Genomic DNA, 25,517 nt, shown 5'->3' on the forward strand with positions numbered 1-25,517 from the left:
CTATCTCCTTGAGAGGCCTTGAGAGTGTAGCACAAATAGCAGCTGTACAAGCAATCTCTTTTTTTTTAGCCTAACACAAGTATAAACAATCTCTGTTAGCTTAAACTAACTCAAGGACAAGGTAGAGAAGTAGAATGATAGAAAACAAGGAAGAACCCTGGAACTCAGATGTGTTACTATCCAGTAAAATCACTGCAAGTAGTTGCCGTCCAGTGAAATCACTACAAGTAGTTACTATCCAATGAATTCACTATGCGTGGTTACTATCCAATGAATTTACTACATGTAGGTTTGGAAAAGGGTATAAAAGTAACACTGTGTATTCAATAAATCGGAGCTTGCTTTATCAATCACATTGATTCCGGACTGCTTGCTTCCCTCGCCGCCGGCATGACTTAATGTAGATTAGTAACTGTGCACACTGCCTGGTAAGTGGAAAGCCATATCCAATCCCCTCCTTTAAATGGCACTAGGCTTGAATGCAGTTACCCTACATAACAAGTAAAAACTCTAAATTTCTGGGTTACACTTTTTCCTTAGATTTTCAATTCTTGCCCATGAAGGGAATATATTAAGATGTGTCATTAGAAAAGTGAGAGAGGGTCAGAAAATCTCTACCATTTTGTCTTAGTTCCAGAAATCTCCTTCAACTAGAAGCCCCTTACTCAGCTGAACCTGCTGAAAGCTCTCTGTTTCTGTGGCGGCCCATAAATGGTTGGGAGTGACATAGAATGCAGGAAATTAGCAGCAATCCATTTTCATATCAGTCAGCAGACTAAACCAAACATGTGATTATATAAAATAATGCAGTCCGTACACTACTCCTACATTAGACTTTTCAGACAAGAACTAGGCCTCTGAGGTTTCATCTTTTAAAATTTCCTTAAAATTATGAGCAGTTTTTGCAATGTCCATTTGCTTTAAAGGAATGTATATGAACTGTACACACTGGAACATTTTAGAGAAAACAAAAATAGACTGAAGAGTGTAGTAAAATCTTAAAAAGGAAGAGATAATTTTACTTCTTGTTATCTCTACAATTAAGAGAATTACTAATTTCAACAGAAATAAAATTTGTTATAAGTTACATTTGACAACACACATAAATGGTTTATCTGTAATTTATGAAATAGGAATGCACAAAGACTTCTCCTTCACAAAGGAAATGGAAGTATGTGTCTATAAAAATTTAATGTGCATTATTCTTTCTTTCTCTGAAATATTTAGAACTGGAATAATAATAATAATTAATTAATTTAAAAAATGTTAGCATTTCAGTCCATAGACAACTTCTCTGTAGTCCCCCCAGAGTACCTGCCTGAGGTTCCACCCCCTGTATGTTTCCTTCTTAAGTTTGAGGTTTTGTAGGAGCTGCTTGCTCAGCCACACTAGCCTCTTGGAGTTTGAACCTGACTTCTTCTTATTTGGGATGTATTACTCTTGGGCCTTGAAAAGGTGATCCTTACATATCAGTCAGCTTGCATGGACTCCTCTTCCCTCCAGGAAGATACAACTATATATCTATAGAGCTTTTTATACATATTCCTTTCTTTACATGTCCATATATTTCTGACTATTCAAATGATATGCTTTCTTTTCGCCTATAAAGAAGACTTTGACTGTAAAAAAATAAAAAATAAACAAGTTCATTTGTAATTATATATTGCTGACATATAATTAAAAATGTTTGCCAGCTGGATATATCAGTTGCTTTGATTTTTAATACCGCCTGCTAACAAAGAACTTTCTTGCTTTAGCTTCATAATCTGTGCAGTTCACACTTGGTTTATAGCCAAGTAGCTCTGCTGTGACTACTGAGGAATATTTCTAATTAGTTTTCATGCTGTAACACTTAAGAGTCGTAAGCATGGATTTGGGACCCATCGAATACATACTATTTAAAGATATAAAAATATTATTTCCCAAGACAATCCAGGAGATGGATATAGGCAGTCAAGAGAGTACCAGACTAACAGTGGCAATGCTGGTCAGAAATTATTTCTCTTTACACTTTTTCAATGCAGGGACTCAGCACAGAGTGCCACAATCTGTTCTGCTATAGCACAAAGGGAGAGAGACAACTTGAGTGTTGGATTTTAGATGTATTTGAATTCCACAATATGTTACAAAGGACTTGTTTTGTTTGTTATGAAGCATCTGATACAATCTTCAATTAAATAATATTGGAGAGCAAACACTCTCATAGTTCTGTAGTAAACAAACAGACCCAAAAGTATACATAAGCACTTTAAACTTCCAAGAACCCATAATTTGATTATTTATAATAGGACAGCTATTACAGATTTTTTTATTCTAACATAGAAGGTGTAAAATGCCAGAGTAGATCCTTCCTGCTTCATATAGCTGTAAATAGAAGGTAAAAGTCTGATTATGGATTCATACTATTTGAAAATATATTTACATGAAATATATCTAGAAAAAAATCTGTCTCCCCTGTCAACGTTTGACTCAGTTTGACAACAATGCTCTCGATCCCCTCCCCCTCCCACCCAGGTAGGGAAGGAGAGAGAGAAAAAAGAGAGAGAGACTTGGCTAGATTGAAAACTGAACCGTGCAACTTTATTTAGAATACTAATACGTTATATATATATGTATATATAGTGATTATACAAAGGTGTGGTAGAAGCCTCTCGCCTCCCCCCACCCCCAGCAACTCCCACAGCACTTTCCTCAGACGAGACAATTCTGAGGAATCCCGAAGCTGCTCCTGGAGAAAGGCAGAGAGTTACGAGGGTCAGGAGGGCTTGAGGTCGATGGGTCGATGATGATGGGCAGATGGTGTTTTCCCAGACGCCGGCCATGAACAAAAGAAAGAGAAAGAGAGAGAAGAAGGAAGGCAGACAGAGAGGCGAAGCGAAGTGGCGAGAGAGCGAAGCAGGAAGGAAGGAAGTTTTCTTCTATCATCTCCGACCTTCCCCCGAGCCTACGTAGATATATGGAATGGAATATCTCTGGCCAGTTTTGCTGTTCGTCTAACCCAGCCTCCCACGGGGGGGCAAAAATCCCCCCGTAGTGTCTGAGCCGGCAGAGCAAAGGCAAGATCTTGAGGGCCCAGCAATTACAAAAACATTCCAGTGTCTTATCAACCTAGCAGAACACGCAGTTGCTAGTTGAAGAAAGCTCACTGAAATGAAAAAAGGAATCAGCAAAAGAAAAACTGGCTTCATCCTGGCTCAAACCAGGACACTCCCCAGAAAAAAAAATCAGTTATTGCTGTGTGTCAGATACCTTATCTATTCACTCAAGGCTAACACTTGAATAGAAAAACTTATAATAGATTAAGTTCTCTAACTTACATTAAGGTCTCTTCTAGATACCTTAAGAGGTCATTTCTTCTCCTTTAAGATAAACAAGACACAGTAGTTAAGCAACACCATAGATCACAGAATGTTAAGGGTTGGAAGGGATCTCTGGAGATCATTAAGTCCAACAGAACTTTTAAAAAACCAGAGCAAATTTTTAAGAGGAAACTTTCATAAAGAGGTGGATTTATATAACAGAATTAATTTCTGCAACAGTTACTTTTGGATAAATGCATACAACTCTGGAACTGATTCATTCATTCAGATGTAAAATCCCATATCCTATAAACTAGATCTACTCTTATTCATAGGTTAGAAAAGAAGAACAGGAGATAGGGTAGTAATGAATAACAGTACTATAAACTTCAGGCTGCTCATAGAGCAGAACACCAAGTATATGTAAGCCTTAAATAAGCACAATTCTCGTTAATAAGGATTTCAAGCTTGTTCTTCACAGCATGCTTTTTTTTTTTTTTTTTTTTTTTTGCCCCCCAAATTCTGTATTTCTGGAATGTATAGACATATTTAGCATCAAACAATTATGAAGAAGAATACAGCTTTGTTTATTTTAAACTCTAAGCTTTTGTCTTTTGGGTTCTGTGGCTATGATTATCCAGGAAGAAATTTACTTATATTTAATTAAAATCACTGTCATTAAAACTACCTCTCAGATATTCATACAGTACTTCACGTGGGAAAAAAATAAATAAATCAGTAAGTGGTGAAAATACAGCATTTCTTGATATAATCTTTGAAGCTGATCTAGCAAATATTCTCCTAATCTATATCACAACCATTTCCAAACATCATCTGTAGATGTGAGGGATAACAACAAACAGAACATAAAGGCCAGGCTTGTTGATAGAATAAAAACTAGGACTACAAAGAGAAGAAGGAAAGTCCAGACAGAATTCAATTTCATAGGTAGAATTTATTTTATTTGCTTTAGTGTTCAAATAGTACATTGAAGTCATTTGAAAGGGAGAAAAAAGAAGGATTTTGTAGAAGAAGACTTACAGAATTAAAATAACTTAATTCTTAGGAATGTCCCCTCAGTAGACAAGGATTAAACATGAAAGGTAGAATTAGAGATTGAAAGCGAAACACACGGATAGTAAATAGCAGAACAGCCACACCAATAACTGTGTGGATAAAACAAGAGGTAAACACAAAGGAGAAAAAAAAAAAAAAAAAACATAAAATATTCATCAGTGTGCCTTCAGGTACAGCAAGAATTAATACAATGTTTCCTTTAGTCACAATTCTTAAAGTAAATGAAACTGAATCATGCTCACAAGAACTTCATGAACTTGTGAAAGATGCAGTAGGATTCCACAGACAGCACTCTGTAATGAACAACTTCTGTAATCCCAGAATTGTCCAATAAAACTACACCTTGAAACCTTTACCTGTGTCACAACCTGTGAGGCATCCAGTAATAAGAAGTCTTAGGGGTATTGATGAGTTTTACAAAACCCACCAAATCTAAAACAGTGACTATGCAGACACATATTAAGCTTTAGTGTCAAAACCAAGCAGCATCCTAGTCTTAAGACTCAACATATTCAAACATTCCTAAACACTCATAAAATCCCTCTTATTGGGCAAGTCAAGAGGAAATTATCAGAAAATACTAATAATAAACAACTTGAAAAGAAGGTGGTTTTGTTTTAGTTTGGTGTTTTTTTTCCTACAGAATTCATCACTATTCAGTGCAACTTAGATAAACATTGCCAGCTGGAAGCTAATTACATTCAGCTTAACCTAATTATTCAAAACCTCTTAATATAAGGGGAAGCTATTGCTACTCAGGAGACAAAAGCATATAGGGCTGAAAAAAGGATAAGCTACTTTAAAGCTATATAGGTGTCAACCTACATTTGATATGTAGTTGCTATTCTTACTCATACTGAGTGCTGTTAAAACCATACTGTGCTCATTATTTCTACAAGAAAAAAGAACAGCCAGTTGTAACATCTCCTAATAGATTTAGATTTAGCCATGCTTTAACATGTCATTTGAAACAGGAATGTTAAAAGCAACCTCCTTGTCAAGCAGTTTGGGGCCTCTTTTATGCTCAGCAGCTGAAACCCAGCTTGGGTATGTGGAGTCTCTATACAGACTGAGGAACGTGGCTGCTTTCCTGTTTGCAGGCACAACCAGTAGTGAAGTTCAGACCATGTTGCAGAGACAGACACAAACAAGCAGGACACTGACATGGCAGGTCACACAGACTGGTGCAGACAAGGAGCTGCCTTCAACAACACCTACATAGAGGACTCGTAAAACAAAAGCACGCTGTCTGCCCAGCGCCCCTGCCCACATCCCAGCCCCTTTACCTACCCACGGGTCCCCTACTCTCCAGCTGGTCTAGCTAAAGGTTTGTGAGTGACTACACAAGTGCACGTCTTACACATCCAGTCTGGGGAAGACAGAGGCAGTTGTCTTCTCCCAACATCCAGTCCCTGGCTTGTGTCCCATGGTCCTGCTTCAGCTGTCAGTATCGTTCCCCTAACTCAGCTCACTCACGCCGGTACCCCCTGCAGCTGATTTTTGGGACGTGCACTGTTCCCACAGCATGGCTGGAACTTAAAGACCTCCACTGTCTCCACTGGTCACTTGCTCTATTCTTTTCTTAACCTCATGAGCACATCATCCTTGCTGCTGTACTTGGGTTTATGTGCCCAGGTTTTGGTAGGAGAGGGCCTGTGGGACAGCCTCTGTGAGGAGAGGCTGGGGCTGCCATGTGCTGGACACAGCCAGTTCCAGCTGTCTTCAATGGACCTGCTCCCAGCAGAGCTCAGCAGCCAAGATGGAGGCACTTCTGAGAAAAGGTATTTTTAAAAGGACAAAATGCTGCACAGCAGTGAGGAGAGAGGAAAAAAAAAAAAAGTGTGAGAAAACCCCCACCAAACACCAAGGTGAAAAAAAAACAGGTGGAGGAGGTTCCTCAGACACCAGAGCAGGGATTTGCCCTGCAGCCCATGTAAGAGACCACAGTGGAGTAGTTATTTCACTGCAGCATAAGGAAGAAAATTCATCAAGAGTGGGTGTATACTCCCTGGAAGAGTTGTGCCTATGCAAGACCCAGCCCATTGGGAGGACCCACTCCAGATGAGGGGAAACATATGGGGAGGAAGGAGCAGCAGAGAGGAACTGCTATGGACTGACCACATCCCTTATTCTCTCTCCACATACACTGCTCATTGGGGGAGGTGAGGACTTGGGAATGAAGGAGAAGCCTGGAAAAAGGGAGGAGAGGGAGATAGCACAGTTTTTTTGTTTTATTTTTTCGTTTGTTTCTCACTAGTAGAATCTATTTTAGTTGGCAACAAACCAGTTTTCCCCAAGTTGAGTCTGTTTTTCCTGTGAAGGTAAGGTAAGCAAACTCCATGTCCTTATCTTTACCTCTGAGTTTTTTCCATCTTCTTTCCATTTTCTCACCCTGTCTTGCTGAGAAAGAGAAATGAGGGGTGGGCATCTGGCAGCCAGCCAAGGTAACTCACCACAATCATTAGGATGCTCTAGCACTGGAACAGAGTTTATGCACTCTCTGTACACCCTTTAAGGTTTTCAAGACCAAACAGGATAAAGCCCCATGTAGCCTTGCCTGACTTCATAGCTGAGATTAAAGTAGGAAATTAGACCATGGGACTCCCTTCAGCCTCTTTCCATTTGAATTATTCCATAATTCTATTATTATCTTGATGCTTCCAAAGTGTCTAATCAGGAAATTTTAGTAATACAAACAGAGTCCACAGTATGGTCTTATAAAATAAAGCAGATCTTTTTTACCATCCCTCCCTTCTTGATACAAAAACAATTTTAAGATTCCTTATCTTCTCTCAGAAGTATCCTTGAGAATATGCAAAACAAAATGCATGGTGCTTGCTATCAGAGTCATTCATGTGTGTTATCAATCAGCTGTTTCGGTGCCTTGCAGTGTGGCAGTTAATAACTGTCCACAAATGTGGAGTCAGTAAATATGGGCATGAAATATGAAACTGCCTATATATATGTAAATTGTCTCAAAAGTTTAAAAATGTTTGACACCAAAGATTTTTCAGTATAATGTTTCTGTTCTTGCTCCTGCAGTTTAAAAAAAAACAACTTTTCATCAAGAGTGTCAAACTTTAATATGGTTTTGCTAAATCTGTAAAATAATCAGTTGCTTAAGTTAAGCATCTGAGATTTTAAACACAGGAAAAAAAATAGCAGAATATGCAAAATTTCCCAGAATATTAATAACTAAAAACACATTTCTTCAATAAGAAATGGGCTGCTGATGAATGAGGTGGGCACCCTAGTGGTAGAAGACAGAGAAGGTGGAGTTACTGAATGCCTTCTTTGCTTTAGTCTTCTGCTAAAGCTGTCCCTCATGAATCCCAGACCCTAAAGATAAGGGAAAAGTCTGGAGAAACGCATACTTTCTTTCAGTAGAGGAGGACCAGGTTAGAGACCACTTGACCAAACTGGACATCCATAAGTCCTTGAGCCTGATGGGATGCACCCACAAGTGCTCAGAGAGCCGGCAGGTGTTATTGCTGGGCCACTCTTCATCATCTTTGAAAGGTCATGGAAAACAGGAGAGATGCCTGAGGACTGTAGAAAGGCCAACGTCACTCCAGTCTTCAAAAAGGGCAAGAAGGAGAATGCAGGGAACTACAGGCCAGCTAGTCTCACCTCTGTCTCTGGGAAGGTGATGGAGTTACTTGCTCCATATGTCATCACTAAACACCTTGAGGGACATAAAGTAATTTGGAGTGGTTAACATGGATTTACCAAGGGTAAATCATGCTTGACTAATCTTCTAGACTTCTATGATGTTATAACAGATCTCAGAGAGTTGTGATCAGTAGAGCAGGGTCGAGTTGGAGCCCTGTAACCAGTGGTGTCCCCCAGGGGTCAATACTAGCTCTGATCTTGTTCAACATATTCATCAGCAACCTGGACAAGGGGACAGAGTGTATCCTCAGCAAGGTCACTGATGGTACAAAACTGGGATGGGTGGCTGACACTCCAGAGGGCTGTGCTGCCATCCCATGTGACCTGTACAGGATGGAGAGCTGGGCAGAGAAGAGCCTGATGAGGTTCAACAAGGGCTAGTGCAGGGTCCTACATCTGGGGAGGAAGAATGCCAGGCACCAATACAGGTTAGGGGTGGGCCTCCTGGAAAGCAGTTCTGAGTAGAAGGAGCTGGGAGTCCTGGCAGAGAGTAAATTATCCATGAGCCAACAATGCGCCCTTGCTGTTAGGAAGGCCAATGAAATCCTGGGGTGCATAAGGAAGAGTGTGGCCAGTAGGTTAAGAGAGGTAATTTTCTACCTCTACTCTGCCATGGTGAGGCCACATCTGGAATACTGCATTCAGTTCTGGGCTTCCTACTTCAAGAGAGACAGGGAAATACTAGAGAGTTCAGCAGAGGGCAACAAAGATGACTGGGGGATTAGAGCTTCTCCCTTATGACAAAAGGCTGAGAGAGCTGCAGCTCTTCAGCCTGGAGAAGACTGAGGGGAGACCTTATCAATGCCCATAGGTATCTAAAGGGTGGGTGCAAGGAGGGTGGAGCCAGACTCTTTTCAGTAGTTCCCAGTGACAGGACAAGGGGCAATGAGCACAAACTGGAATATAGGAGGCTCCATTTAAATATGAGGACATATGGGAAGCTGCTGTTGCCAAGGTCTGCCTTTTCTTGGTTGATATAAAGAGGCAACAGAAGACTTGCTATTGAAAATTATTCAAGCATTCAACAATAATAATGATACTGTAAGTATATAGTAGATATATATTATAGAAAAAAAGAACCTGAGATTGGTTGTTTACTAAACCAACTATTAATAAGTGTGAAGATTTCTAGGAAAACAAAAACTGCTTTTTATGACATAGGAAAAGCTTTTATACAGGAGGAAAGGAAGCATCCAAACTTGTTGTGCTTGATAAATACATGTTGGTGAGAAATGTTTGCTAACCCTGTTCCATTCTATTTTGAAAAGAGAGTTTAACACTGAATTTCTTAAAGAAAAAAAACAAATAACAACAAAAAAACACCCCACCAAAACCCAGAAAGATAGGAAAACAAGCAACATCAGGATGAGAAGACCTCTCTGTTATGCAGTTCTGAATTATTCACTGCCTGCTGTTTGCTATTTTCCTTTGAAAGCACTTCCATCACTTTACTGTCACAGCCAGAAACACAGTGACTTAGTCAGCATCATAGCTTAGTGATTACATAGAACCACAGATTTTAATAATGGATTATGCAAACTAACTAGATCTTAGCTATTAGCATGGGAATATTTCCTTTCAAACTCCAAGTTAATTTCTTAAAAAGTACAAAAATCCAGGAGAAAACTGTTATCTTCAAAACCCCATTACTTCAAATAAATGTTTTGTGTAACAAGCAGCTAAAATAGAAAATAGAAGAGATTCAGGGTGCTTGTTACAGGGCTGTACAAAATACTGCATGGGGTGACTATAGAACAGTTATCCCATGCATTTTGCTGTAGCAGCTTTTTGGAGCAAACAGCATCTGCATTCTCATTTTTTCAATTATACAGTGGCATCATATAATTATTTTATATGTCTTGACTTCATGAGTGTGTAAATGACAGTTATTACATACATAGAGTAATGTTTTTCAGTTAAACAGTGTCTTCATATTCTCCATAGTCCCATTGTATCCTCTTCCCTAGTGAATTAAAACCATCTGGAGTTTAAACAGAGGTGAATTTCATGTAAAACTTTTTAAAGAAGTATTTAATATTCTATAGTCATACTATCATGTCTGAGAAACAGTACATTATTTCAATAACCTCCAGGCTAAATAAAGTTTACTCAAGGTCATGGCCTTTAATGAGTTCCCTGGATATCCTTTAAGACTTATTGAATATATTGAAATGTATGCCTTACCTACAAACATAAATGCTTTATCATAGAGTGGAATTTTTCTCCTTAAATTGTAAGGAAGGAAATTAAATAAGATCATCTGACAATTTTATCGTACAGCAGTTTTTTAGATTCTACCATCTTTTCTATGCTATTGGAGATGAAAGAAACAGAAATGTGCACTTGGGAATACAGATAATCTTTTTTAATGAAGGGGTGATGCCTGAGGTAAAAAAAAATAAAAATAAAAATCAATCTCTGTATTAAAAGAGGAATTTTAACTCATATTTTCATAAATGTTTGACAAAAGGAAACATATGCTATAAAACAGAATACTGCTTTCTGGAATATTTAAGTCTTTATAATGTATCATGAAATGTAGCAGTCATTTAATAGCTTATACTGCATAAATATTTTTTGAGCTCTTGCAATATAGAAATATTAATTAAAATGGATGTCTGTAACTAAAGTCCATCCTGACACTTAAGTGCATTCTGAAAAGGCTGTTTATGTTGCCAGCTTTCTTGAAGTCTCAGAAAAACTCATAAATTCATTATTTTAAGAGTTGGGTTTGTGTCTGCTATTGTTTCCCATGTTAACAGCCATCAAGATATGAATATTAGTACAATGGAGATGATCAAATGGAAATGAAATTACTGAATATGTAGAAACAATTTATTAGAAAAGTGAAAAATAATTATCACAGTGGTGACATCTGACTTCTGCAGAAGTTATATTGAACCAAAATGTACATGAGGATTGCAATGCTTAATATTCCTGGCTGCCTGTTTTGTTTTTTTTCTTCGATTCCCTTAGTTTAGCAAGTTATAAAGATGTTTTTAAAATCATGCCAATATTATTATATTTTATAAATTACAGAGTTGGAAATGCTCACCATCCTGTTACTTATCATATATTCTTTCCAGATGGGTTGCAGTCAGGGTTGTAAGACTTTTCAGTCAGTGACTGGCTGAGGAGGTAATGCCATTCTCTCTTGTGTGAGAAAGGTAACTAAGTTAAGAGAAAGGCAAAATATATGCTCTTTAAAGATATGGGGGAACAAACAAACAAAAAAACCCACCACAACAAAAAAACCCCAACACCACAAAAAACAAACAAACAAACAAAAAACCAAAACCAAACCAAACCAAACCAAAACAAAAACAGAAAACCAGAACTCTGTTTGTAAATGACTATTCCTGCATTACTGCTGGCAGTGTTGGGTATGTGAGGATTATAAGCCCCAGAAACATTATGGGTTTTTTAATGTTTTAATTTCCTTTAACTTTTGTGCTCTCACACAGGAAGAAAAGTGGAAAGCTTGGAATGGAGAGTTGTATCAACAATTCTGTCCAAGTCAATACTATTATTAATAATTGTCTTAAAAAAGCTAAAACAAAAACAAAACCCAGCCAAAATAGAATCATAGAATCTTAAAACTATTCAGGTTGGAAAAGACCCTTGGGATCATCAAATCCAGCCATCATCCCTGCTCTACAAAGTTCTCCCCTAATCCCTAAACCATATCTACCAACACCATATCCAGATGACCCTTAAACACATCCAGGGATGGTGACTCAACCACCTCCCTGGGTAGCCTATTCCAGTGTCTAACCACTCTTTCTGTGAAAAAAATTTCCTAATGTCCAGTCTAAACCTCCCCTGTTGCAGCTTGAAGCCATTCCCTCTTGTTCTGTTGCTAATTACGTGTGAGAAGAGACTAGCACCAACCTCTCTACAATGACCTTTCAGGTAGTTGTAAAGACTGATGAGGTCTCTCCTCAGCCTCCTCTTTCTCCAACTAAATATTCCCAGCTCCTTCAAGCATTCTCCATAAGATTTATTCTCTAGGCCCTCTAATAACATAACCTCTAATAAAATAACCTCTGCTTTACTAGGAAAAAACAGAAACAAAGTTCTTCCCTTTCATTAATCCACTGTAAAGAACTATCCTGTCATTTGTTTTTAAGTTTGCCTATACTGTAGCTGATTTTAGATTGGAGAGAACTCATATAAGGTTCCTTCATACAGTACGCATAGAAGACTGTGAAAATCTTTGTGTAGTATACTGAGGATTTTTTTCTCATTTGTCCAACTTTCTTTTGGAAGGGAAATGAAAATAGGAGCCATGTATGAGATATATACATATAAGTATGTTCTATTGCAGTTTTCTATGTGACATATCTTTTTTAAAGCTTTATCACTTTCCAAACCAAATGAAGTTCAGAGTTTGAATTTCTCTGACCAAACCAACTCCACTCCCACCACTCAATTCTTATATTTAAGGGGCAGGAATGAACATGGCATAACAAATGTCTTGATGCTTCCAGTTAATTATTTGACCAGAATTTGGGTCTTGAATTGAACCACAACTGAAGAGAGTTGTCACAATAAAAATGAAAAAAGGCAAATGAAATATAATACTTGCAAGGTATTTTCCTGATGCACATTTTTCTCTTATTTGTGAGGACACATGAATGATAAAGAAATCCAGAATGTGTGTTTTCCTGGAATTTCCTAAGGAACATCCCAATTAGGAAAAGGCTGATAGGGAATATGTTGGTTCATAGAATAGGTTTTGGACATGACCCTTCAAAGCTCTAGATGACTGAAATTATTGATGAAATGTATTCCTTATTATTGGTGAAGTGTTATTTATAGCTCCATTAATAGATGAGTACACAGGAAAAAAAGCCTTAAGGGCAGATTCTAGGCATGTGTAAATTAATATCTTTCCATTGTCCTTAAAGAGATTAGGCCAATTTATGCCATCTGAGGATCTGTTCAATGTTACACTAACATTAACTGACAATATCACATTTACATGTTTAATAAATTTAATACTGGTTCAGAGTTAAATTTTCTTCTTGTGTGTATATACCTCTTGTCAGCCATCTGTCCTGTCTGCGACACTACACTAGCATGTTTGCTATGTTCTTTAAGAGAGAATAATTTTAATTCTAATTTCCAGACTTGTTCAATCCCAGAGCATTTCTTATTCCAGAAGTATGTATTTTTAGTATGATATTGAAGCTGAGGGGCTAAATTTAATTACATGATCATGTGCTAGGTCACTGTCATTTTCCTCTAGGGTAATTGTATTTTCATAACTAATTTACACTAGCAACTGGGAAGCCGCATACTTTTTTAAAGATTGACTGAAATTCTTAATAACTAAAAGTAAAAAAAAGTTGTTAAAGGGTAAATCATTAATTTGGTTGATATCTTTGTGTCTACAGGGGCAAGATAATATCTTTTTAGCTGTTTTCCAGATCACCATGGGAGGACTGCCTACGCTTTGGACAGTAGAATATTGCACAAGAAATTTTTGCTATTGCTATAGAAGAAGAGAAAAACAAATGAATGGATTTTTTAAATGGCCAGACATAGAAAGAACAGATAACACTGTCTGAATATTGTACCTGTACATTTGAAAACAGAAAAAAAAGCTAGCAATTTAATGTAGTTTCACAGATTTTAAGTTTCCTTCCACAGCTATTTCCAAAGTGAGCTAGGGGTCACAACGGTAGTTTTAGCTTGTGAACAGCACTGGGGGGAGACTGTGAAATGCTAAACTGATACTCTGAGGTTACCAAATACAGTTCTAATGTTTACAGCATTTTGTGTAAATTATTGTTTCTTGCCTGTGGCTTTCAATCTTTGAAATGGTTTGGCGAACAACTGAAGCGTAAGTTATTTTTGAAAATGTTAGTAACAAAGTTAAGATTCAGAATATAAGTCTTGCATTCAACTGACTATGCTGATTGAGAAATAATAGATTATAAACATTTTTTAAATGTAAAAAAAAAAATGTTTACTCAAAAACAGTTCTTGTGTGGTGCAGTTAAAATATCACATAACGTTTCCTTTTTGTATTATATATCCATATATATATAAAAAGATGGATTTAAATTTGTTACACATTTTACATCCCTTAGCATTTTCTCTTTCAAAACGTTTGTTCAAATTGCATGCTGTTTCATTCCTCCAATGTTCCTGTACTCTCAGAAGAATAAACAGGATAAATACATAGATCAAAAAGGGTAGACACTGCTCTCCAGAGAGCAATTAGTGATCATTTGCATAGTCTCTACAATTCAAATGTGAAATAAAAGCCATGTGTCCCACCTGATGGTTGAATTCTCCCCTTATCATCTCCCAGAGGAAGTGATAGCAAAACACAACTTCCCAGAAGAAGAGAAAACCTTATTTTTAGCAACTTCATATTTAAGGTTATTACTTCTAAAGTCTTATGCATACCCACATTTTCAGGTAAACTTGTCATTTTCAACGTTTTATTAATGACAAAAAACTATTTTCCCCTTGTATGTGTTTTTGTCCTTTCCATTTCCTTCTTCTGGGTCAGTATCTTATGAATTTGCAAATTCTTTGAATGGTATTATTCAGTGCAATCACCACCCTGCTCATCCCACTAAACCATCCTCACAATAATCTCTAGGGTGTACACTAGTCTTAATTTATGAGTAAGCTTCTAATTCTTTTGGTTAATTTGCCTTTTTTTTTCTCCCTACTTTCTTCTCCTCCTTTGTTCCCCAGTCCACTCCCTCCTCTATTTCTGAATCCTGTCTTTACCACCCCAGTTCCACTGATATCCTGGTGGTCTGTAGGATACCACCTGTCAGTGCGGCACAGTAAGGACTGAGGTCACCTGTGTCCAGTTCAGTGACAATTATAGAACTAGTGTCTTGACTGCAGATGTTCGGTGTTTATATTTCCTGAGCAAGATCTAATTAAAAGCTTACCATCTGCCATAAATCTTTGTCTCCATACAGCTTTCAATGCGAGTGACATGCATCAACATTCAAGCCTTCACCTGTATTTAATTCACTGTTGTCAAGTTTTCCAGACATTCCTTCACTAAGAATTTTTCAAAAACTCCAGGAACTTGTTTGCCTGTTTGTCTGGTTGGTTTTGTTTGTTTGGGTTATGTTGGTTTTTTTCTGCTATAGCCAGTGGTTCAAAGGTTTTTAGAAAAAGTTGTTTTGGAATATAACCTAATTATTATCAAGCAGCATTAATAATCCCACTGTAGATTTTGCAGATTTTAGGGGCAATGAGAATTTCATAGGAAAGTACTGACTGGAGACGATTTTGGTAAACTATAATAAATGAAAAATCATTGGTTATGGAAGTGTGGAAGATAATTTGTAAATAATTTTGATACACAGAAAATGCTTAGAGATGCAGAAATTTTGACTTTCATTTTCTATAAATAAATTCCAAAAATTTGAGCATTCTTGCTTTTTCTACAAACAGGATATATTCATTTTCTGAAGTAAGAACTAGATTATTTTGGTTACATCAAAGACATCAAAGACTATAATGTCATCCTATGGTGAGATATGGCAAATATCTCAAAGGATCTACAGGAGTTCAAAACCCTTCTGCAAAGGCAGCTGGAATGAGAAGGCTTCCTCTATGACATCCAAGTAGCACTGAATACCCACCCATAGAAAACTGAATAATTTAGTAAGAAATACTTCACAGTGTACATTATCCCTCTCTAAGGCAGAGCTCACTACATTTTCTGGAACTCCACTGACTGTAATGGGTATTAAACTGTGAGTTCTGCTCAGAATGGAGATTCATAAATTCTGACAGCTAGAATGAATAGACATTTTCAGGTATGTTCTTCAGTGAACTTGAATAAAATCTATGGTTATTTTTCTACATTGGTCAAAAAATGGCACTATTTTTTCACAATCTAACAACTTCTTACTGTAAATGCAAGTAAGGTTTGAAATATATTTTCTGGGAAATGGTTTGTCACTTCCTTCATCCATACCCCCATGTTATTTGCCTCAAAGACAATAAGGATAATGCATTATAAGCCAAAGCCATGCCTGCAAGAATATCTAATGGTATAAGTCACCTCTTAAGAATAAAGTGTACTTCTAGAATAGTAGTTAATTATTGCAATTTAAATTTGGAAGAAACAACACCAACATAAATGAAATTAATCAGAAATATATAACCACTCTGAATCTGAAAATGTGTCCGTATATTAGTTACACTAAGCATACCAAGTCATCTCAGATGCTTCAGAAGAAAATATTCTAATGCAGGGGTAATGCTGCTGATGGCACTTTGGGTCCCCTGAGAATCCCCCAACAGTCAGTTATGCTGGCCTGACAAAAAGCAGTCCCAGCTAGGCAAAGGTTCTAGTCCTAAAAGTACTATCAAAGTTAAATGTACTGTAAGGAATATGTCCTATGGCAGAAAGATACAGAGTAGATGACCCAGCAGGACTGTAATCAGTGACAGAACAAGAGGGAATGGTTTCAAGCTGCAACAGGATGTGATTACCAAGCCACTTTCCATTACTTACCTGAAGTCCTGGCTAACTGGGGAGGTCCCATTGGACTGGAAGGTAGCAAATATAACACCCATCTATAAGAAAGGCAGAAAGGAGGCTCCAGGAAACTATAGACCTGTCAGTCTAACCTCAGTACCAGGAAAGGTCATGGAGCAGATCACCTTGAATGTCATTAGAAGACATATTGAGGACAACCAGGGGATCAGGAGCAGTCAGCATGGGCTTATGAAAGGCAGGCTCTGCCTTTCAAGCCTGGTCTCCTTCTATGACCTGATGACCCAACTATTGGATGAAGGAAAGGCTGTGAATATTGTCTATCTGGACCTCCAAAAAGCATTTAACACAGTTCCCCATAGAACTCTCATAAAAAAACTGACTGCTGGTGGCCTGGATGGCATACGATCTGTTGAATCAAGCACTGGCTGGACAGTTGGGCCCAAAGAGTGATGGTCAGTGGAGTCAAATCCAGCTGGGGCCAGTCACAAGTGGTGTTCCTCAGGGCTCAGTGTGGGGACCATTTCTGTTTAACATCCTTATTGATGATCTTAATAAGGACATAGAGTGTATTATCTGTAAGTTTGCAGATGACACCAAGCTAGGCAGGAGTGTTGATCTGCATGAGGACAGGGAGGCTCTACAGAGAGACTTGGATAGATTGGATTGTTGGGCTGATGTTAATGGTCTGGGCTTCAACCAAGTCAAGTGCCAGGTCCTGCACTTGGGCCACAACAGCCCCATGCAACGCCACAGGCTTGGGGAAGTGTGGGTGGAAAGCTGCCTGGCAGAAAACAACCTGGGGTTCTAATTGACAAGTGGCTGAATATGAGCCAGCAGTGTGCCCAGGTGGCCAAGAAAGCCAATGACATCCTGGCTTGTATTAGAAATAGTGTGACCAGCAAAAGTAGAGAGGTGGTTGTCCCCCTGTACTCAGCACTGGTGAGGCCACACCTGGAGTGTTGTGTCCAGTTTTGGGCACCTCAATTCAAGAGAGATATCAAGGTGCTGGAGTGAGTACAGAGGAGGGCAACAAAGCTGGTGAAGGGTCTAGAGAATAAATCTTATGAAGAACGATTAAAGGAGCTGGGAATGTTTAGTGTGAGAAAGAGGAGGCTAAGAAGAGACCTCATCAGTCTTTACAACTACCTGAAAGGTCATTGTAGAGAGGTTGGTGCTAGTCTCTTCTCACACGTAATTAGCAACAGAACAAGAGGGAATGGCTTCAAGCTGCAACAGGGGAGGTTTAGACTAGACATTAGGAAATTTTTTTCACAGAAAGAGTGGTTAGACACTGGAATAGGCTACCCAGGGAGGTGGTTGAGTCACCATCCCTGGATGTGTGTAAGAGTCATTTGAATGTAGTATTAGTGGATATGGTTTAGGGATTAGGGGAGGACTTTGTAGAGTAAGGATGATGGTTGGACTTGGTGGTCTCAAGGGTCTTTTCCAACCTGAATAGTCCTATGATTCTATAATTCTATGATTCTAAGTTCTTTATCTCTATAATACATATTGTGATGCATGTATACACAGACATTTATACACTCTCCTGCCATCATTGCTTAGTACTTGCTTTCCATAAAATTGCAACGAGATTGAATTTTTCTGAGAGCAATTAATCTGATTCTTAACTGAAAATCAGGGAATTTCAATTTGTTAGGAATATAATTGTGCACCTTGCTTAGAAAATAAAGAGGGAAACAGATATTTTGAAGTGTATTTAGTGAAGACTGTTAATATAGAAGTAAGCTTGAAAGTTATTTTTCATTATTAGCTATTCAGCACACCAGTTCTTGCTTCATTATCTCCTGGAGGTAGTATCCACCCATTTTTTAATAAACCCAAATTATAATTTTATAATTATTCACGATGAGATTGTGTCTTGGAATAGAGTATTTTTTCCCCGTGTCCTTTACTGAATTTCATTTTAAGTTTTTGTGCCTTACTCAAACCTCAAATATTATTCAATCTGACACACACTTTCTTTCAGTGCTTTGCCTGTAGCAGAAATGTATATTATTCCCCTGGCCTTGGCAATTTAATTGTCAGAAATCTATTTTCTTAGTCTGTGTTGTTGTAGATTTATTTCCCCTAAATACAAACCCTTATCTGCAGTAATGTATGTCGCCTTTTTAGTATGCTGTTAGGATACCCTCTGAGTATGATTCATAATAAATGTAAACATTAAGCATGTTTAATTCTCAAGATAATATCAGATGCTGTGTGACTTACACAACACATTAAATCAGTAACTCATTTCTTTACGGTTATGTATATATTTTTAAAGTGCATCTGCTTAGAAATTTTATATCCACAGAAACTATCCTAAATACTAAAATGTGACTAAATTGACATAAATTATTATTTGAGTTGTATGCAAAAAGCTTGAGTGCTCTGACAAAAATGTTTAATATAAAATGTTTAGTTCATTTAAAGAAAAATAATCTTGAATTAGGAATATTCAAGTTGTCTAATTGTTGTTCATATGGTATTGTTCTGTCCAACTTAAACCTTATATTTGTTTCTAATGTTATTTTTTTTTTTTTCAAATTGCTTTTTTTCCCTGCTATATAGATTTATTTTCTTGCATAATTTCTAACAGCATTTTTTTTTTTTTTAATTTCTACAGATAGGTAGTATGCTCCATTTCAATCTAGTGGAAACTGTAGAGGTGTAATTTTAGTTATTACATGCTTATTTTATAATGAAGAAGAATGTGAAGTTAAAGTGAAGTTAGTAAAAAAATCAGAAAATACCTTATTAAGGAAAAAAAACAGTGGCATTTACATTTTTTATTACAATGCAGATTACATTAAACAATCTGCTCTCTAGTTTCTATTTTTGAATAATGAAATTTTAAAAATAAACTTCTAGACATGCTCCTAATGACACACTGTCCAAATACATAAAACATATTTTGCAAATTTTTTTCATTTCCATTTTTCTTCTCAACTGATCTGTAGACAGTTTGATCATATTTGTACAATCACCATAACTCACCCCATCTGTGTCTTTTCTGTTATACTTCACTTAATCCTCACTTTTACTACCCAATTTCTTTCTAATTTCTGTTTCCTGACTCTTTTAACACCTGATAAATGAATGATTGCGCAATTGAAAGCAAGGGTGGTAAACCACTGATTCTGCTGACTGAGGAGTATATTGATGAGGAACTAAGTATGAGTGGTTTACAGTTCTTTATGACTTCTGAAAACCACATGGTTTTGGCCCAACATGACAACAAAGGAACAGCCCCATGGCCACTCACTCAACTACCCCCCCACACACACACACTCTGGGATGGGGAGGACAAAGGCCAACTAGAAGCTCATGGGTCGAGACAAAGGACAAGGAGGGTTCTTCACCTATTAAGGTCACAGGCAAAACAAACTCCAAAACATAAATTCCGGTGACTTTCTGGACTACAGTGAATCTTACAATCTGGCCTATGTGAACATTCACCAGCAGGTATCACCTCTCTTTCAGTCACACAACTTCATACCATATTGTTACTCTGTTTCATTTTGTCAAATCTGTAGCAAGAGTCCGTAGAAATAAAGGCTTTCTTATGTATTTTTCCTATAGCCATCTTAACTTCCGGTAAGTTGGCATTTTTTTAGTTGGTTTTGAAACATGGCCAATGATGGCCAATATATTTTTATTTCACTGGGGTAATATCTTATACTGCACTTCCCGTGTTTAATGATTGCATGTACTATGATTGAAAAGTACTTTGTAATAATTAACAGTTGATATCTCTGCCAGCAGTAGGAAATCCATGTACCAGGAAAATGGAGAGATTAATGAAAAAAAAACCCACAACGAACCTCTTAAGAAAGAAGAGTGAGTTGGACACTACAAAAAATATATATATTTTATCATTGTTCTGTAATCAAATTGGAATAATTTTCTAATTAGAAGTCAGAAAACACTGCTTGAAACAAACGCTCTTGAAAGTACCAGTACACAATCATGATTGGATTCATAGAAGTACATACATTTTATTTTTGACACTTGGTGACAAATACCTTTGAACATTCAGTTTATCGTTCACCACCAGTGAGATGGAAAAGCAGTCTGCAATAACCATGAAACACTTTCAGGCACCCAGAATACCTTGAAACCACAGAAGACTTGTTTCCTTAATCTGCACAAGTCATTGGATGGAATCTGTAGGAAACAGCTTATAAGGTTTTCTACAGATATATGCACATCTGAAGTACAAATTAAACATAATTTTCATGTCTGAAAATAGTAATTTGTTATTTGTTTCAAGGCCAGAGGCACTTACTGATGCAATCACAAACACAAAGGCCAGAGTTCCTTTTTTTACACTTTGACCTTTTCATGCCATATTGACACTACTTTAGGGACTTCTAACATTTGGTTGTATCCCTATTCTTTAATAATTGCTATTTACTTTGTCTAATTTTTAAATTAAAAAAGTAAATAGCTGATTTCCCTTTTACACCTAAATGTAAACATAATTTTACTAAGATCCACTTAGTTTAACACTGTAAACTATAAGTCAATTTCAGGCAAAGGAACACTTAATCAGAAGAGCTAAAAGTAGATATGGTATTTATTATAGCTGTTACTAAATCACCTCAAATACTTTACATCAATTTAAATATACTGAAATTTTGAGCCATAATTAGACATAAGAACACAGTTTATGACAAGGCTATGCCAACTTAGAAAAGTTTTCATTCCAACTAGAGGTATTTCCTTGGATCCTAAATCAAATATGTCACTATAAATTAGTTACTATTGCAAGACAAAATAGAAGATTCTAGCTTCAGGTGAACCATTAAATATGTATCTTCCAACTTTAAAAAAGACATTTCAAAATGAAAAATTGTTGGCTCAAACTTTTCCAATTTCTATGTTGTGTTAGGTGCCAGAAATGACTTTGAAAATGATAGCCTCTGGGTAAAGCAGGATGTATACAAACTGCTTCATTTTGCATCTCAATAGTATGAGTTGACTGCATTAATCAAGTGGAGGCAGTCATCACCGAGTCAAATATACCTTCTAGCTGACCTTGCAGATTTTTGTTACTAATGGACTTAAGGTTTTCTGAAATGATGTTAATCTTCATTAAGAATGATGCAGATCATACTCTACAGCATTGCAAGTCTGCATCCCAGGTTGCAAAGTCAGGGGAAAAAGGAAAACAGCATCTCAAATTAAAGACCTGTAGGTTTTATTACCAGCAGAAGACATTCCATTGGTATTCTTTGTTTCATCACTCCTAGAAACAATGTAAAGTTCCATTTTATTTCTACTCTAGCTCAGAAAACACCACTTGTAGCAAAATAAGGAATATCCAGTGTTTTTCCACCTGTCAGAATAAATGAATGGCACAAAATTAATTATTCAAGAGGTATTCAGTGGTTCACCCATGTATATTTGTATGCTGCTTCCCATTGTTGATGAACTGAATAAACAATTTCCCCCTTCATTCTTGCATTCTCAGCAAATATATGCTTTAAGTGGCCTGAGTTCCCTGTATTTTTGGGGGCAGCCTTGATTTTTTCTCCAGGCTTTCTCCTATGTGTATATCCATCTTCCCTAACTTTGCTATCCACCAAATACATTAAATTGATGGTTTTATTTTTTTTTTCCTTTTTATATTTCTTTCTGTTTACGTTGTATTTTTATATTTGTTTCCTTTTTTCTCGTGTCATATTTCTCTATTTCTAGTCTGATTACATTTGACTTTGTAATTCTTTTCCTATACATTCTTTACTGTTGGTTATTTTTCCTAGTCCTTATACTTGTCTCTATTCTTAACTTTTTATATTTTTATTCCTTTTGTTGCTATAACTTCTGCTGCCTTCTTTTTTCTCTATATATCTTTCTTTCTCTCCCCTTCTAATATTTTTGTTTATTTTATTCCAGATGTAATATTATTCTAACAGCATTCTAAAACATTACTGTACTTGGCTCTATTTCAATAAAATAAAAATACTTTCAAAATTCACAGGAATAATGGTGTGCATATTGGAAATATTATGCAATTTTTCAAAAAGTTTCTCATCAAGGAAAAGTATTTGAATATCCAAGGTACTGTGTGTTTTAGTACATTTTGTATCTCTTCACTGTCATTTTTGCCAGGAAAACTAATTAAAACCAGTAAACTTCAAAGTTTAATGTATACTCTCAGTTTAGCTAAAGAATTTAAGAGCTGTCTAGAAAACCTGGATAACACCTTTAAATGTTTAAAGGTGGAAAATTATTCAGAATTTACTGTCCTTGTCAGTCTGTTCAGAACCATAGAGATTTATGTTAAGATTCAGCTACATGAATAGTGGTATTTCTTTGTTGTCTGTTTTGACAGGTCTTCTGAAGGACTATCTAATTTCTTTTCCCTATTAGTATGATGTAATATTTCCATTATGAAACCAATTTTCAAAAAGCTTATCAAACTTCTTTCTATACCTTTCATTGACTACTGTGTTTTTGTTGATAAGAACCAGAAGAAGAAGCTGTAGTAATATTCAGTAATTTATTTTATGTTTTGAATATCAGCAATGTTCTTTACATCACATTTACAACCCTAACTCATGTGTAGCTGTGTCTTCTGTATCTGTGGAATCCTAGGACCACTGAGATCAACTTGACCTCAAAGAAGCTAGAATTTTACCCATGTACTTTGATGAACACCACTCATACACCACTATTCAGAACACTTTCTAGTGTATGCTTTTCATATATCTGCATTGTTTTTTTATTATATCCTCTAAGATAAAACCAAAATATCATCACTAAATTGAAAATAATCTGGTTTGGGTTGAGAAATAAATCAGGTATTTCTAAATTATTTTTAAGTTTTCATGTATAGATTTTGTTTACATTACAGTCAATTATCAGAGTGTTTATAATTTTTTGCCCATTCATTGAGGTGCAGTTGTTGACTTCGCACATACTCTTAATTTATTCTAAATACAAAGTAAATTGGGATATTTTAAAGGGCAATGAAGATAACTGTGCTAAAGTTAGCTAAGGCACCAGGTTTCATTTTACATTGGCCCTAATCAGAGAGTGTTCACATTGCCAGCTACCATCACTAAGAGTTTGTTAATTTCTTTTGCCACAGAAATCTGTTAACATTCATTCAGGAATTTTTTTTTTTCTCATATTGAAAAACTACAGGTCTACTAAGAAGGAATCATTCTCATGGATAAGCAAAAAAATTACAAATCAGAAAAAGCAGTTGAAGTTCAAACTGAGTATTGGATCATCTTGAACAATGCATTGTACCCATATTTCCTTGTGCATCGATACTTGAACTTATTTAATTTATTATATGGATTAAATTCCCAACAAATTTTAGGAGAACCCAGCAGCTCCTCAGCCTTCCTGACCAACCCTGACTGCTACAGTAGTCTCTTTTCCCCAGCACTGGCACCCATTGGTCCTTTTTGCTCAGCTGTATGACAGAAGAGTCCTGCTAGATGGCCTTTCTGAGCAGAGGAAAGGGAGGGAAAGCAGATTAACTAGCACTTCAATTAATTTACTTAAAATATAAAGTGATGGTAGATTTTGACAATAGCTATATTAGCAAATAACTCTAGTGTAGATTTAAACTGGTAGCATTCTTTCCCCTTGATCACTTAATGTTATCACACAGCATGAGAAAGATTAATCAGGTTTAGTTTCCCATGTTTCTTACTGTCTGTCTGAAATAGCAAATCTTGATGGTGAACACTTAATAAGGAACTCAGTTTTTTAGGCAGAAATTACAAAGCTTTTTAATCATAGAGAAATGGAAGAGGGATGACAAAGTGAGAAGCTGAGGGAAGAAAGCTTGATTCTTCACAAAACCAGAATTCCTTTCATTTTTATTCTGCTGCAAAATGGCCTACAAAAAAACCAAACAAAACCAAAACAAAAAAAAAAAAAGAGAGTTTTTCATTATCAGAGCTCTTAAATTTGCATATTAAATATAAAAGAAGGTCTAAGCCTGAAGCAGCTATTTTCAATACAGTTCCTAAAAATCTGTCAGCTGCTTGTGTATCTTTGCTCAGTTTATCCACTTGTGATCCAGGAGCCTAAATACTGTTCTTCATTCTTGAAACTGTTGCCTCTAGGAAGGTTTTCTGCAACTTAGAAATAACCTCTGCATAATGAACTAAATGTACTGTTTCTTTGCATTGCAATATAATACATTAATATAAGATCAGGTGTTCCAAATGTTAAGTCTTTTAGTAGATAAACAGCAGCTTTGGACAAGATATTTTTGTGTTTGATGCTAGCTGCTTTCATTTTAAACTATATTAAGGCAGTGAGCAGTGGGAATGCAACAAGGCACTTCTCTCTGTACTTATAAACACCAGTACCTTAAGGCAAAACTGGTTTCTGTTTTCAGGTGTCAGAACATGTTTTTCTGCATCATCTCACACAGTTACTTTCTGGCTTCAGATCTAGCAGTGTTTCACATTAATATCCACAGTCTGTCATTTCTGTTATTTAGGGTTGTCCCTCCTCTCTCCCCAAATTCAGTGTGTAGCTGAATGAGTAAACATGTAACTGAGAAAGGGGAAAGATTTATGGTCCAAAAATGCATTAAAAAAAATTATGGACATATTTTTCCTCAGAAGAAACTACTTCAGAAAAATAACAGAAGTAATTTCTACTAAGGGGGTACTGCATTATGCATCCATGCAGTGTACTCAAGTATTAGGCTGGTACCATGAATTTCCTGTAGTAAAGATTAGTCCTTATCTGCAACCACCTTCCACATTTTAGAAATAGTGATGGACTCTGTTAATAGGTACATTTTACGGTGTTATGTATGGAGTCCTACCTTAGCCGTTGCATTTCTTATTGTGGTGTCACAGAGCACATTGCTTCGGGTAGCAGCAGGACAAGCTACACTTTAAGGGAAGAAGAGCCAGGAGTAACAAGGCTGGCAGGGCAGTGACCCAGCCAACAAGGGACATTGCTACACAGTAAGTATGCAAGAAAAG

At 36.7% G+C, this 25,517-nt stretch overlaps 1 protein-coding gene across 1 annotated transcript in view; it reads left to right on the top strand.

Moving 5' to 3' along the window:
• Positions 1-25,517, top strand: part of ALG12 (ALG12 alpha-1,6-mannosyltransferase) — a 1,030,719-nt gene that overhangs the window by 505,950 nt on the left and 499,252 nt on the right. The gene's annotated exons all lie outside the window — the stretch shown is intronic.

This window comes from Apus apus, chromosome 1 (assembly GCF_020740795.1).
Source record: "Apus apus isolate bApuApu2 chromosome 1, bApuApu2.pri.cur, whole genome shotgun sequence".
NCBI classification, from domain to species: Eukaryota; Metazoa; Chordata; class Aves; order Apodiformes; family Apodidae; genus Apus; species Apus apus.